At 47.2% G+C, this 14,756-nt stretch overlaps 1 long non-coding RNA gene across 5 annotated transcripts; it reads right to left on the bottom strand.

The window, feature by feature from the left end:
• Positions 1–4,349: 4,349 nt before the first annotated feature.
• Positions 4,350–13,169, bottom strand: LOC121081431. Of its 5 annotated transcripts, none has more exons than XR_005825697.1 (3): positions 10,490–13,169; positions 8,730–9,190; positions 4,350–7,349 (listed from the first exon to the last, which is right to left on the bottom strand). It is a non-coding gene; the product is annotated as an uncharacterized LOC121081431 (long non-coding RNA). The 5 variants fall into 5 exon arrangements; XR_005825698.1 differs by having other exon boundaries at positions 8,730–10,581; positions 11,358–13,169; XR_005825699.1 differs by having other exon boundaries at positions 8,730–10,581; positions 11,378–13,169.
• Between the last annotated feature and the right edge of the window lie 1,587 nt (positions 13,170–14,756).

Here is a 14,756-nt window from a genome sequence, read left to right as displayed (position 1 = left end):
GTCATATGCAGTAGCCATGCTCACCAGGTTGGGAACCTGCACAGTCTCACCTGGGTCACCAAACTGTTACCAAAATGGATTTGCTTGCATTTTTCTTTTCTTCCAGGTTGTGCATGGGTACTGGGAAAAAAAAACAGACAGCAGAAGTATGCACTAGCTAAACCTTCTTTTTATTACAATAAAAGTTCCTCTCAGCTGGGAGACAAGGACCCCATGTTACAACTCTTGATTCTTCATATGCAGTTTTCAGAATATTTACATATTCGTTTTTACAATTTACATAATCAATTGGCTTTGGCCATGATACCACCATGAGTTACCATTCACTTTTTACTATTTCTACATGTGAACCCCCTGTGCAAGCACTCTAAATGCATATTTATTAGCTGAGGTTGCATGATTTTGTTGCAACTTTGCCACTTTCAGCTGGTTTGGTCTGGTTTCTTCTAGCAGCAAAACCACTTGTCACTCTCCATCAAATTCTCTCACACATGCCTTCCAACCATCTTTACATTTGAGCTGTTGTCTGTATCTTACATAACACTGGCCCCAGAGCCAACATGGACACACACAGATGTAGGAAGCGCAGCCAGGAAGATTCTTTCAGACAGGTCCCTTCTGTTTTGGACAGGCTACTGCAGAAGCTCCTGTAACCCATGGGCTTCCTGACCATGTCCAAGTCACTACAGAACCGGTGGTCTCCCAGCCGTGCTTCTCCTTCTGTGCTTGCCCAAAACTGCTTGCCTGGTCTGCAAGCCTGTGAGGGGAGGCTGTATGTCTGCCCAACTTAGCTGGCATGATCATGATCAGAACATGCATGAGAAAGACAGACGGGCAGAGACAGCAGGAACAAACAGCCTCTGCAATTGTAAGGGTAGGTTGGAGAAGGTCCTTCTCTCTCCTGGAAATGAGTGCCAGGTTGTAAGCCCATGCAGGGACAGCCCAGCTCCTGGGATGATCTGCAGTGGGTTCTCCAGTAGCCCCTTGCTCCGAGGTGTGTTGGGGGATGCAGAGACAGCGACAGACAGACAGGGCCAGACATTCCCAGATGGCTTGGGAAGAATAGCTGAGCTGAAGTGAGGCTGGCATTGGTGCTCAGCACAGAAGAGAGGGGAAATGGGGCATAGCTGTGGGGCATTAAGCATGCCCAGAAACCAGGAAACTAAGGAAAAGGTCAGCATTTGGAGCCTAGTCATCTCTCTGTCTATTCCCAATGTTCTCAGCAGACCTTTTGACAGCTTGGTATGGGAAGAGACTCTGTGACTACGGGGATCATTAGAAATCTTAGTCAAATAACTTTTCAGTGACATGAATTACATCTGGTTGCCTGCCTGGGCATGCAACACTACTGTGGCAGAAAGATGGGACATAAGCTTGGAGAAGAGCTTTGTTTCTCCCCAAGATGAGGAGAACAAAGTCTCCTGCAAGAGCACAAGGGGAACTGAGAGCCCTCGGAAGCAGAGGCCTCACACACTCAGTCACAGGAGAGCTCGGCCCTTGTTCTGCTGGGCACCTTCAGCCCCATGCTGCTGTGGCTGCAGGGTCCTGGTGAGTCTCAGCTGTGGAAGAGGAACCTCAGGGGGATGTTGGAGAAGGATTGGGGTGGCAAATTTGGAGAAGGGCTATCACTGCCCTATCCCCAAAGAGCACCAGGCCTCTGAGACACCTGCCCAGGGGCAGGTTGGTGCTATGGGGGCCAGGGATGGATGGGGGGAGCTGGGGTAAGAAGTGGCTGTGCCACTCTTACTCTGCTGCTTCTTCTGCCCTGTCTCGCCATGGTGGGGATGTCTCCTGGCTAGCTTCCCAAAGCCCGTCTTCTGGCCAGGGCCTTGTCTCACATGGCATGGAGGCAGTGCAAAACAGGGCTCCCATCTTTTTTCCTCCCATAGGTGCAGCCCCTGTCAGGAGGCCAAGGACACCAGTCAATGAGGGGTCATCATACTGTTGTGCCAGAGAAAACGGGAGTGGTGGCCTTGCCCAGCCACACGGTACTGTGAGCCACCACTTCCAGGCTGGGAGGAGCACACAGTGGCTGTGTGCTCATAGCAGATGCCCATGCCCCACTGTAATACTTTTGGAGCTCTGCCCTGAGTGGCCTCCTGGGGCAGACGACACTCCTGCAGCAGAAGGAAAGGACATCATAAGCCTGCATAAGAGCTTTGTGTCTCCTCAAGATGAAAGGAGAAAGGCTTTTCCAAGAGCAAAAGGGGCATCAACAGCCCTCTGAAAGAGAGAAGCCAGCAGCAGCCCGGCCAGATGTGCAGTGGGGCCCACACAGCTCCTAGAGAACAGGTATGTGCATTTACTCCTCCTGGGGACATGAGCAGGTTTGTAGGGCACACACACCCTAATGCAGGGCTGGGGGAACAGGACAGGGAAGCTGGGCAAAGCAAGAGACATGAGGCTTGGGAAACCAACTGTAAGTGCAGAAGAAGCTCAGCTCTGCCTGAACTCAGCCTGAGAAAATGAGCATAAGTTCAGCACTGCCTTTCATCCCACGTTTGCACCAAGCCCGCCTGGCTCACCTGGGACCGATGCTCCTGCAGAACCAGCGTCATCCTGCCTGGGGCCACCTAGCCTATGTGACCATGACAAAGCTGGCTACCATGTCTGTGTCTACTGCAGTAACCTCAGGATGCCCCAGTACGGTAGAGGCCAAGAGGCCAAAGATTCATCCACGCTCCCTCCCCAGCCATGCCATCAGTGCCCTGCCTGTGAGAGGATGCTGCCTGGCCCTCTGAACCTGGCTCCCAGGGTACAGACAGCACCTGCCCTCTCCGGACCATAACTCTGGCCCTGCCCCACAGGGAGGGAGTGTGTGGGACCAGCGCTCACTTGACTGCAGGGGCCTGGCACACACCCTGATAGGCGTCCTTAAGAAGCGTCCTCAGGGTCTCCTCTGGTTTCTTTGCCCAGGGTTGGTCTTCCGCATTGCTTACAGCCTGGCAGTGGCCATGCTCTGTGTCCAGAGATGCCTCAGCACAGGTATCTCCACCTGTGAGTACAACACATGTCTGGAGTGAACGGGAAGACAGGGGTTCTCCATGGAGTGGATAAGGGTGAGCAGGGGGAGATTGGTAGTGGTCCCCATGAGGAGACACTGGCTCCTCCAGATTTGCTGCTTTTCAGCTTGTAAGATAAAATCTCCCTGTGCTCTGCCTTTGAACATTGCTAACATCAGGTCTTACTCTTTTTTCAGGAAAGATCAGCACCCTGAAAAAGGAAAGGCTCTTCACTATGCTCTTTTTGAAGAGCTTAGGTGCTTTTGGTGAGTATTTGCACACTGACGGCAGAGGCATGGAGGCGTAGGGTGCAAGCTTCAGCATGAAGGAATGGAGCTGATGAAAGGAAAATGAACAAACAAAAACATTGAATAAGATTGTCACCTTCCCTGTTCAGCAGTGCAGTACTGTGTAAATCTGTCTGAACAGAAGCATGGGCTGGGCTGCATGGTGGTCCCTTCTAGGGCCATGACCTGAGACAAGTGGTCCGGTGATCCAGTGCCAAGACTGGATCAACCTTTTCATGCCCTTATTCTGGGTTAAGAGTGCAAGCAAGTGCTTGAAAAATATCTTAGTCATCCCTGCAGCAAACGTTTCCTTGTCAGTGTCCCATTTTTCCTAATGAGGCTGTTTTCACATTACAGGTTTAACTGAGTATTGAGGCAGGGAGCAGCACCACCATCTGGGCAACACCCCATCAGCCACAGTGGTTTATTATGCATGTAGTAATACTGGTTTCAAAACCTGCTGTCTGTTTTGAGCAAGCTTAAGATATAAGTTTATTTTTGAAGATCATTCCACCTCTTTTTATCGTATTATTTATTGTTTACAACATGGAAGGTGTTCATGTTCATAAAGGTCACCTTAAACTTCATTGCAGCGAGTAAGAAGGGGTACATTGCCTTCAGAGGCATCACAACACAGGTTTGGTGCAGGTTGAGTTGCAGTTTTGTCGCAAACTCTGCAACTAGGCAAGCGGCTTTGCAGTCACACTTGAAGGACAAAATAATAGGACTGAGCCCTAGGCAAGGTGCAAATAATCCCCAGACTCTGAGGGTCCCGACTGGTAGCAGTACATCTCAGTGTCTTACAACAAACTTTTCCTTCTGCATTCCAACAGCAGGGCAGGAAAGGCAGGCACATGCTGGGGGGACACAATAAGCTCTGCAACGCAGGCAGACTCACCAGAAACAGGCATTTACAGTCCACAAGTGAGTTCCTAGGTCATCTCTGATCTTTCATCCCACTCCTTTCATTCCAGAAATTACACCCAACTTATTTCAGGTTGGATAAAGACTATAAAATGGGGACTTTCCAAGGAAATTAAAAGGAGATAGCACACTAGTCTTTGAGGCTGTACAGCGTTTTATTATAAGCATGAGATAAAGCACATTTTTCTTAGGTGCATCAAGTTTTTATGACATTCTGCTTAAATAAAGACCAGTCATACAATGAACCTTTACAAAGAAACAACTCTGTCTAAACAAGAACTGCCTTTTCCAAGCCTTCAGGTACCCTTGTTTTGTATTGGCATGACATTACACACAGAGCTACACACGCACACACACACATACAAAAAAGTATGTTAGGTCATTGAGTCAAGTCTTCAAAAGACAGGAAATAACTAAAATCAGGCTGGTAACATGGGCAACTATTTCTGGAAAATAATGATGAAAAGTTTGAAACCAGGTGTTTAGTTGATGCCAGGCTGCTTGTATGCAGCCTCCCATAGTGGCAAGTAATTTTGCATTGAGTCAGACTTCTCACCCACTCTGACTGTCTTTCCTATCATACACTTGTCACATGCAGAGTTAAATCTTACGGATTTTTTTTTGTAATACATGAGAAAACATGACAGTGTTGAAATTTGGAAGGTTATATGTTGCAACATGAAACAGCATGAATATTGTGGATAAACAGTTCTGGGTACAGAACGCATGACTTAGGGCTTTGCTATTGCCCTGCTTTTGCGCTAATTAGCACAAAGATAAAGAATTAAACTGACATGTTCCAGGAAGTTTTGTACTACAATCAGTGATAAAGATGTAACTTCAAAGGCATTGATACAAATATCTAAGAGCAGTGTTAACAGTGGCACAGTGCAGTGTGTGGCTATTCTGTTCTGTTTCCTTTCTTAAGATGGTTCCAGCATGTCTTTTTGTAGTACCGATGTGACATTAGGGACCAGTTCAGCCACTGAACAGAATGGCACAACACAGAAAACAAAACCAAACCCTACATCAGAAGGGGTTTGAGATGTAAATCTCAAGCACTCAGAAGTCAGTAAATACCCACCCTGATTATAGCACCTGTATGGACTGCTTCCCTTCACTGTGGGTGTCCACACCAACAAAAAGCATCACACCTACATTGTGACTGAAAGCACAAAAATGCCTAGCCCTTCACCCCTGGCTGCAGCCTCCTTTTAAACCCCACACGTCCAAGAATGTGGGTGTGGAACTGGCCCAGCATGGTAAGTACGTTGTGCGTTTTTCTATTCATTGTGTGCAATGATCCACAATGAACCACTTCCACAAATAAGCAAACCTTGACAGCATCACCTCTCTCTTATTTTTTCATTAGCTTCATAGATATTCTGACAGTTGTCACTGTCACATATCAGCAGTTACTCAATGTTTAAAATAACAATATACAATTGGCATTGTGGGTCCCTAGGGAGAAAAATTTTAGTTTTGAGTGAATTTTGTGGACTCACTGTTTAATTGTCTTCTTTCACACTGGACAGCACATGAAACAACTTAGTGTTAAAAAGTTGCTAAGTCTCCAGACTCATGCATAGCTTTAGTACAAAAGTTTGGAAAAATAATCAGCCACCATGCTGTCTTCTGTTCCCAGAATTGATAGTCATGCATGGGAATGCCCTTCCAGTTCTCTTCATCAATTATGTCTCTTCCCATTTTCACACCTGGTTTGCACACCAGTGCGGGAGAGGCAGGTTAGACAAAACTGTATTGCAAATGTGTCTTTGCATGAACCCCCTTCATTCACAGCCATCTAAAAAGAACTGCAATACCATCAAATTTGCTCTTTGCGCTGCCAAACTATAAATGGAAGGCTACTTTCTAATGCATCCTGTGACAGCAGGAGGTGATGACAAAGCTATACACAAGTAGAATTTGCTTTCAAATAATACCTCTTGATGGCTGCAGAAGAAACCAGGAAGATCTAAGCAGGATTCCTCACATCCTTGTGCCTTCCAAGTGCAGTGCATGTAGCCTGGAGGTGTGCCACACCGCAGGGCTGACAGGGAGCTCAGAAGGTCATGCAATTCCCCTTTCTGCCCAAGGCCAGCATCAGCAATGCCTAAACCACAGGTGCCAATCTTGAAAATCTTCACAACAGATTCAAAGATGAGCTATTACAAAGGAATGATGGGTTAGCTGCCAAAGTCTCACTAGTAGTAGTTTGGAAGCTTGGGTGTTTCCTCAAAACATGTAGCTACAACCAAGAGGGCATAGCATAAATGCTGGCTGAGAACCTACCGTCTGTCAAGAATAGAGACCTGGATGCTTAACACTGTGAGGAAAGTGACACTGCACTTGGAATTAGTTTCACAGCCCTACCATGACTTAAGCTATAGCTTTATCCTTTTCTTGTTCAGCATGCTACCATAACTTAAACATATAAAAATAGCTACAAAAAGACAACCACTTACTGAATTTTGCATAGTGTAATACCACCTTTATTGTCTGCAGCGCTGGCTTTCAGGATTTTCATAGGAATTGTGATGCACAAGAGATTTTAATGTTTATTTGGCAAAACCGACATGCCAGATGGATGAATCATGTGAAGACAGTGGAGCTGTTGTTTACTCTGATGGGAAAAAGTGTTTGATTTCAACAGCAGCATCACACAAAGCTCACAGGCCAAGGGAAGAAGCGATTGCTATTGAGGACAACATCATTTGGTTGAACCAGTGAAAGTACAGTAACATACACCGGTGACTAAACATTAATTCGTCCCTGTATTCCTGTTGAGGTACCGCATTGAACTGTCACGATCTCTGCTCACACAGGAATAGCACCTGACACACTGTCCACACGACTGCAGTGTGGCCATCTGCTGAGCCCTGCATGACTGCCTGGGGAAGCACTGCAATGGGAAAGCTCTGCTGCCATATTACTGGTGAGACACTGGTGAAAGAAAAAAACACCTGACCAAAAGGTACTAGGAGCAATCTTGCTTGCCAGCTTGCTGCTGGGCTGTGTTCCTCCTCACAGCATCTCTTGTGAAAAAGAGATCCTTGGGTTATTTCAGTTTGCTGATGTTATTTCCCTCTCCCTTCATCAGGGCATGTTGAATTACTGGAATGGGCAGGAGTGCTCACTGTAATGTTTGGAAAAAATTCACTGACAGGGGAAAGGGTGGAGGCAAACAAACAGAATGCAAAAATTATAGAATCATACAATCATTTTGGTTGAAAAATACCTTTAAGATCATGGAGTCCAACCGTTAACCTAGCACTGCCAAATCCATCACTAAACCATGTCCCTAAGTGCCACATCTACACATCTTTTACATACCTCCAGGGATGATGACTCAAACACCCCCAACCCCCCACCCCCCCATCCCCAGGCAGCCTCTTCCAATGCTTGACAACACTTTCAGTGAAGAAACTTTTCCTAATATCCCATCTAAACCTCTCCTGGCACAACCTGAGGCCATTTACTCTTCTCCTCTTACTTGTTAATTGGGAAAAGAGACCGACACCCACTTCACAGCCTCCTTTCAGGCAGTTGTAGACAGCAGTAAGGTCTCCCCTGAGCCTCCTCCTCTCCAGACAAAACAGCCCCAGTTCCCACAGACACTCCTCATAAAAAGACTTGTTCTCCAAACCCTTCACCAGTTTTGTTGCCCTTCTTTGGACATGCTCTAGCACCTCAATATCTTTCTTGTAGTGAGGGGCCCAAGCCTGAACACAGGGTTCGAGGTGCAGCCTCACCAGTGCCCAGTGCAGGGGGACAGTCCCTTCCCTTGCCCTGCTGGCCACACTGCTTCTGACACAAGCCAGGGTGCTGCTGGCCTCCTTGGCCACCTGGGCACCCTGCTGGCTCATGCCCAGCCGGCTGCCGACCAGCACCCCCAGGCCCTTTCCCACCAGGCCCTTTCCAGCCGCTCTGCCCCAGCCTGTGTGGGGCTGGTGTGACCCAGCTGCAGGACCCGCCACGGAGCCTTCTTGAACCTCATCCAGCTGGCCTCGGCCCATCGGTCCGGCATGTCCAGATCCCTCTGCAGAGCTTTCCTGTCCTCCAGACAGGATCAACACTCCTGCCCAACTTGGTGTCATCTGCAAACTTACTGAGGGTGCACTCAATCCCTTTGTCCAGATCATCAATGAAAGTATTAAACAGGACTGGCCCAGCACTGAGCCCTGTGGAACACCACTTGCAGCCAGTCACCAGCTGGATGTAACTCCATTCACCACCACTCTTTGGGCTTGGCCATGCACCCAGCTGATTTTTTTTTTTTGGTTGGTTGGTTGGGTTTTTTTGATCAGAAAAAGGAAGTATTTTGCCTTTTAGCATTTCCCTGCACACAAAATAGCTGTGCTTTCTTGCTGCATGTTCCAAAGTCAGAAACTCTGCCCTTTTTTAATCGGTGTACACAGCCTCAAACTGTCTGTTGACACAGCTGGCTGAGGGATTACACCGGGGTAAAAATGGGATATTGTCAAACAGCTACAGAGTAGAAATCAGGAGAACTTACCATCTGTCTAGGTGCTTGCATTATACTCATCTGAGCTCCCAGGCTGTTTCAACACCAGTACATTTCAGGGGGTTGAGCCTTTGCTACATTGATAGAGCACTGGAGCCCACTTGGGTGGTTCTGAGACCCTCTGATGTATCCAGGTGCAGACATTTCACATTGTGCATGGATGGTTTGTTCATGGTCCAAAAGCACTTACTTCTGTCACTGGAATGTGATTGAGACACTGTGAATGTGATGGTCAGATGTACGCACACAAAGAAAATTAAAATGGGAGTATGTCCCATATTAATAAATTGATCTGGTAAATTTCCCTTCTGGACACTGAGAACTCTAAAGTTCTGAAACTTCAAAATGCTTCTGCCCCAGCAGATCCCTCAGAGAAGGTGAGACAGGCTGTTTCTCAACACCTCTTCCTTGAGGAGTTCCCCAGCAAGACTGTCATCTTCATGCAGGACTTCCTTGTAGAGCAGAAGTAATAGACACTATAGGTGATCATAGAAAAGATCTTTGCCAGCCCTTTACTGTGAAATTAAACTGTCTTGTTCAAGGATAGTGTGCTGAGGGCATTCTTCCTTCCCCAAAGGCACACATAACATCCTCCACTCTTAGTGCAAATCAGTTACAAAAAAAGCCTGTTGGAATATGAGGCTGAGAGTGCAGATTAGTTGACCAGCTACTAGGAATGGCATCAGAGCATTCTAGTCACTGTGGCAACAGTCCCCTATTAAGAAGCATAATTGTTCTGATCAGTGGAAAATGCTTTCATTTCCTATACCAAAAATCCAATCGCCATTTTAAAAACTATGGCTCGTGACCTTCTTACATCTTAACACTGCTCTATTATGAGCTGTCCGTTATTAAAAAGACACAAGCTCATCATTTACAGCCAATGTCTACATGTTCTTAATACTGTGGGTTTAATTCATAGCATGTATGTAATCACTGTTAGAAAGAACATAAATAAATTATCATTTAGACTACCTACAACAAATCTGAAATCCAGTGTTTACTCATCTTACTAGATACTAAATCTAGAAAATGGCTGCTAACTTGATTCCCACTGACTGGCATTACTTTCTTTCCAGATACATTCTCACTTACAGTATCATCTACACAGCACATTGTTTATATTTTGTTCCCTTATACAGTCTTATTACCTTGCCTTGTAACTTCATAAGCCAGAGCCATACGGCCCAGTTTGCACATACTTGGTGCAAAATCTCACTTACTAGCAAACCATTCCTCTGCTGTCATTGCATTGGGATGTTACGCTGTCATCATCTCTCTGATTAAGAAAAAAAGGGAGGTTTTCCTCCCTTCTATTCACAATTCTTCTGATGTTGCATCAAAAGAGTTACATTCTGCATATGTAAGGGCCTCGTTATCCAGCCTGTACTTGGGAAAATCCCCACCTAAATAGCTTGCATGAAACTTGTAATATTTATCTCCTGCCTCTCTGCCCTGCATTTCACCCCTTCGCAGACGAGTGTTGTGCAGCCATCTTCCTGAAATGGGACTTTGAGGGTCAAGGCCACTGACCAGCCTGTTGTGCCAGCACTTCCTGGACAAAAAGGACAAAAATGAAGAGGGCTGGTTTGTGGTTCTGGGCCATGAGTGAGGGCATGATACATATGAGGATCTGAACTCACACAAGCCCCACTAGAAGACTCACTCCTGAGGTGAAGCCTAGCTCCAAGGCACAAATTTAGGCACCAATTCTGCCATACTACTCTGTATCGTTAATAGAAAGTGTTTACCTTCTTTTGCTTCTAGCAGTAGCAGCTGTACAGACCGGTGATGGGTGGTACCATGCCCTCTGAGCAGCAGCCAATCCTTCCAAGCAGAGAGACTCAATTTTTGGGAAAAAAGAATTAAAATATAAGTGATAACATCTGATTGTCAACACTCTAAAAAAACCACTGATATTCCCATTCATATACACATAACAGGAATAATTCTGTCCATAAGCTTATCAGAAAAAAGACTTCTAACTGACCTTAAGTGCAAGCACATTTTTTTCCCATGTCTGTGATACAGTTTAGAAATGTCAATGAATTAACCTTATTTAAATGATAATAACGTATGAATTACAATGAACATTTCTTACCTGAAAGCAAAATTTATGGAACAAAATGTTTTGCAAGGTAGGACAAAGTCAACATAGCATGAAGCAAAACTCTGCAGACCAACTTTTGCGAGCTTCCCAAAGAACTCTACTTCACTGAAATACTTTTTGAAGATGTAAATTACCACAAATTGGGGTTCTACACATTTACACTGAAAAAGAGATTTGAATGGATGAACAGTATAGTTCATCATTTCAGCCAAAATAATTGTTACCTCACACACAAAAAAAAAATAGTGCTGAAGACAAGGAAAATGCCTGAGGCAAGACTGTCATTTTGGAAACAGTGCTTGGAGGAAAAGTATGAACTCCACTCTAGGATTATATGAAGTTCTTCAACAGTGGAGAATGTCACCACCTTCAAGGGTGAAAGTAAACCACTACGGTGATGCCACATACCAAGGACACTCCTCTTAACAAGAGTAAATCAAAGAAGAGTATGCAACTGACATATCCAAAACCAAGAAGTTCAATGATCTGAACAATTAATGAAGCCTCACTTCTTATGGATCTGTCTTACATTGTTTCCCCAGCAGGGCTCTGATGACATCTGTCTCTCACAGACACACAGCATCATGACTCTTGCAGGAATTTTGTATACTGAGACTGTCTTAGCATGTAGCTGGGATCGTCAAGGTGCCAAAGTCATTCCAAGAGGAGAAAAACAAACAGACATACAGACACATGCAAACACATTCACAGACATGAATGCAGGACCAGATAAGCCTTATCCTCTAGGAAAGAGAACAACCAAATATGTTCTAGTGATAAGCTCCACAGAAACTCTTTTAAATTAATTAAACAGATGAGCTCTTCTATCCTGATTTTGGTCAAATACCAGTCCAGTTGTCATCTGATACCTGTTTAGTGGCCTCCAGCCCATTTCTACTGAATGGCGGGCTCTAAGCTTCGTGAGCTTCAAAAGCCGCAATAGGTATTCTGTTAAGTTACAGCACAGAAAACAGAAAATCAGTGCAATGAAAAGTCAGCTCCCCTTTGCCCCAACATGTCAGGCACCACAGGGTTCCTAACATTGATTGATGTGTCTGTTGGACATAGAGGGTGACACCCCCTCCTCATCTCCCCTGACTGTTTTTCCTGAAGAGCCTGTACCCTTCCATTCCAACATTCCACACATGGGAGCCATCCCACCACGTCAGTGATGCCAGTAAGATCACAGCCCTGCAGACACGTGCACATCTCTAACTCCTCTTGTTTATTCTCTGTGCTACAGGCATTTGCATAGAGGCATTTAAGTCAGGCCCCGATGAAGCTGACTTACTGGCTGGAGTGGCTGGAATTCCTCCGTGCTGCTCTTCAGGTGCACTCCTGCTGACCTGCAATCCCTCTCCAGAATCTGGGCATCTCTTGCTGGCACTGCCATCAAAATGGTAGGAATGGGATGGACTGAAGTTCCCCTCCACCTGCAACTTTAGTTTAAAGCCCCCTTTGCCACCTTGGCAAGCCTATGACTGAAGAACATTTTGTCTCTGACAGATGGACCTCATCAGCCCCCAGCAGACCAGGTTTCTCAAAGCACAACCCATGACCTAAGCAGCTGAACCTCTGTCTGTGACACCTGCCCTGCAACCATTTGTTGATTCGCTAGATTTGACTGGTCCTTTCCAACCCCCTCCCTTTGAATGGAAGGGCTGATGAAAAAACTATCTGTACTTCAGAGTCCCTTACCGCCACTCCTAGGGCTCAGTAACCCCTCCTGATATTCCTCTGGCTGCTCCTGGCTGTACCACTGGTACACCCACATGAAACAATTGCGGCTGATTAAATAGTGGACTGCATGAGGCCTGGCGGCCTCTCGGTGACTTCCCTGACATGCGCCCCTACTAAGCAGCACACCTCTCCAAAGAACACACCAGGTCAGCTGAGGCGCACCTCCCAGGAGAGAGCCGCCTCTGCTGTCACCGTCGCCTTTCCGTAGCTGCGCTGGCCGTTACACAGGGAGCAGGGCGGGTGCCTCAGGCGGCGCCGCCATGTCTCCTGCGGTGGCCGCCGGGTCTTTCCCTCTCACTCTGCAGAGTGGTGAGGTGGCCCTGACAGGGCACCGCAGCCTCTGGGGGAATCTCTCCCTCCTGCAGGTCCCTGCTGTTGCACGCTTCCCTTCTTCAGTATCACCGGCCCACCTCCGCCCCCTCTGCGTGTGCCAGCAGGGGTTTTCGGCTGTTAGGCCGTGGACCCGCGGCAGGCTGCACCGGGAACCAGCCATCTCACCCCGCCTCCGCCTCCCTGCCCTCAGGCTGCCCTCCCACCGCCTCCTGCCGCTCAGCCGCCCGCTGCGGGAGGGCTCCCCCCGGGCACACCTGTCGCCTGTCCCTGCCCCAGGAGGCGGCTCCAGGTGCCCGCTGCAGGCTCTGCCCTCTGCGGCTCCCGAGGGAAGGGCGGCGGCGCAGAGCCCCCCAGCCGGAGCTGCAGCCTTGGCTCTCTGAACAGTGCCCGCCATTCTGCCTTGAGGCCCAGGCGGAATGAGCGCCCGCCACCTGCGCAGATGGGCACTGACCGCTGCCTTGCGCGCACTTCTCTGCCCCGGCCTCCGGCAGCCGCCCACGTCTCGTCAGCCGCTCTCGCGAGAGCTGCGGCCGCAGGGGGCTGCGCGCCGCCGGGGTCCCCGCGCCGCAGGGTCCCTGTGCGCGCCGGCCGGGCTGCTGCGCGCGGGGACACGGCTGCGGGGCGGGTCGCCTAGGGGAGCGGCTCCTGGTGGCACTGACACCGCGTTTAACCTGCAGTCTGAACGAACACCAGATTTTGGTGAGACAGAACTCGGTCTGGGTATAGACCTCCAGAATGCCGTGGTTTATCACCACCTGCAGCTGGAAGAATAGTTCACAGTTCTGTCTGTTCTTACCTAGCTGCCAGCTAACTGTCAACATTCTTCCAGGTCCAAAAATTTTGGATCTGGGACCTTTATGCCTTTGGAGAAATTTACAGGCTAGTTATGGCACACTTTGTCAGTCCTTCACACATTCAAAACAAAGACCCAGCAACATGGTCCTGGAACAAGGTGAAAATAAACACCTTCCCTCCTTGCTGCCTCTCCTCTGCATTGAGCAGCGCTACAGAGACCTGGCGCACTGAATCGTTTGGTCAGCTGTGTTAACAGCAAAGGTTTTCTCCCCTCAAACTGGGTGTAACTGGAGAGGTCTTAAGTCTGGCCCCACAGCAAGCAAGTGCATGCTGATGTTTACAACGGGATCTAAGCATACACATCTCAGTGGTTTAAACTTCCTAATTTAAGCACCTTTGCATGATCTTCTGTATTGGAGAAGGGTAAGTTTATTATTATCTGGAAAATTTATCATTGTTTTGATCTGGAATTTGTAACTTCTGAAATAATTTACATTTAAATGAAAGACTAAATAGCTGCAGAACATTTTCTTCCCATATAGATAACTTAAAATAATGAATTAGACTTTAAAGTGCTCGTGCTGGTCTTACATTCACCATGATGGAATTTTATTTGATGGAAACGTCAGAAGAATCTGTATAGGATTTCTGAATTTGTTTCCCTGTCAAGTCAGCTAAAAATACTTTCTGCGTGACACATTAAAGAAGCAGTAAAAATGAAGATAAATATATCCTTGGAAGAGAGGAGCCATAAGCAGAAAAACTCCTTTCCAGGACTTGTGGTTTCCATGCTGAAAGTACTGGCCCTCAGTCTACACATTCAATTTGCTCTCAGAACACCTGAGACAGCACAAGCAGGAGAATGTATTTGTCACTACTGAACTGAGCACTGCTATCCTTTTCTTCTTTTTTTACTTCAGCCGGAGCACAGAGACATTTAAAATTTAGAGCCGCACTCAGTAGCCCTCATTTAGCTGATTTGGTACAGAAGGTGTGAGATGTAATGCACTAGGTGGCAGACAAAGAGTATAGACTCAGGT

Source organism: Falco naumanni, chromosome Z (genome assembly GCF_017639655.2).
Source record: "Falco naumanni isolate bFalNau1 chromosome Z, bFalNau1.pat, whole genome shotgun sequence".
In the NCBI taxonomy this organism is placed as follows: Eukaryota; Metazoa; Chordata; class Aves; order Falconiformes; family Falconidae; genus Falco; species Falco naumanni.
The sequence above is the reverse complement of the archived record's forward strand: the minus strand, read 5'-3'. Positions and strand labels throughout refer to the sequence as shown.